Source organism: Elephantulus edwardii, unplaced genomic scaffold (genome assembly GCF_000299155.1).
Source record: "Elephantulus edwardii isolate Elephantulus edwardi_28Jun2011 unplaced genomic scaffold, EleEdw1.0 scaffold00333, whole genome shotgun sequence".
Taxonomy (NCBI): domain Eukaryota; kingdom Metazoa; phylum Chordata; class Mammalia; order Macroscelidea; family Macroscelididae; genus Elephantulus; species Elephantulus edwardii.
Genome location: NW_006400083.1, coordinates 2,076,938 through 2,078,552, shown reverse-complemented (window position 1 = coordinate 2,078,552; position 1,615 = coordinate 2,076,938). Strand labels below are relative to the sequence as shown.

Here is a 1,615-nt window from a genome sequence, read left to right as displayed (position 1 = left end):
CGGCGGGGACAAGAAGATCATTGCAACGAAGGTTTTGGGAACAGTAAAATGGTTCAATGTAAGGAACGGATATGGTTTCATCAACAGGAATGACACTAAGGAAGATGTATTTGTACACCAGACTGCCATAAAGAAGAATAACCCCAGGAAGTACCTTCGCAGTGTAGGAGATGGAGAGACTGTGGAGTTTGATGTTGTTGAAGGAGGAAAGGGTGTGGAGGCAGCAAATGTTACAGGTCCTAGTGGCGTTCCAGTGCAAGGCAGTAAATATGCAGCAGACCGTAACCATTATAGACGTTATCCACGTCATAGGGGTCCTCCACGTAATTACCAGCAGAATTACCAGAATAGTGAGAGTGGGGAGAAGAACGAGGGATCGGAGAGTGCTCCCAAAGGCCAGGCCCAACAACGCCCGCCCTACCGCAGGCGACGGTTCCCACCTTACTACATGTGGAGACCCTATGGGCGTCGACCACAGTATTCCAACCCTCCTGTGCAGGGAGAAGTGATGGAGGGTGCTGACAACCAGGGTGCAGGAGAACAAGGTAGACCAGTGAGGCAGAACATGTATCGGGGTTTTAGACCACGATTTCGCAGGGGCCCTCCTCGCCAAAGACAGCCTAGAGAGGACGGCAATGAAGAAGATAAGGAAAATCAAGATGAGACCCAGGGTCAGCAGCCACCTCAACGTCGGTACCGTCGCAACTTCAATTACCAACGCAGACGCCCAGAAAACCCTAAACCACAAGATGGCAAAGAGACAAAAGCAGCCGATCCACCAGCTGAGAATTCGTCCGCTCCCGAGGCTGAGCAGGGTGGGGCTGAGTAAATGCCGGCTTACCATCTCTACCATCATCCGGTTTAGTCATCCAACAAGAAGAAATGAATATGAAATTCCAGCAATAAGAAATGAACAAAAGATTGGAGCTGAAGACCTTAAGTGCTTGCTTTTTGCCCGTTGACCAGATAACTAGAACTATCTGCATTACCTATACAGCATGGGGTTTTTATTATTTTTACCTAAAGATGTCTCTTTTTGGTGATGACAAACGTGTTTTTTAAAAAGCCTGGTTTAAAAAAAAAAATAAAAAGCCTGGTTTTTCTCAATACACCTTTAAAGGTTTTTAAATTGTTTCATATCTGGTCAAGTTGAGATTTTTAAGAACCTCATTTTTAATTTGTAATAAAAGTTTACAACTTGATTTTTTCAAAAAAAGTCAACAAAACTGCAAGCATCTGTTAATAAAGGTCTTAAATAATTGAAAAAAAGAAAGAAAGTATATGTGCAAAACCAAGAACTAACACCATTCTAACTGGAGAAAAACTAAAACCATTTTCCTTGCAAACAGGGACCAGATAAGGATACCCATTGTCACTACTTCTCTTCAATATTGTATTGGGAGTATCTGCTAGGGCAACACAACAAATGAAAATAAAAGGTATCCATTCAGATAAGCAAAGAGATGATTAAATGGTTTCTATACGCATCATTTCATTAATGAAATAACATTTGAGCAATAGCCTATGGTGATGAAGGAAGAAGTTCAAGCTGCTTTGAAGGAAATAGCAAAAAATAAGGCCCCAGGAATAGATGGTATACCAATTGAAGTATTTC

At 42.4% G+C, this 1,615-nt stretch overlaps 1 pseudogene; it reads left to right on the top strand.

Moving 5' to 3' along the window:
• Positions 1–829, top strand: part of LOC102876047 — a 14,242-nt pseudogene extending 13,413 nt beyond the window's left edge.
• The last annotated feature ends 786 nt before the right edge of the window (positions 830–1,615 follow it).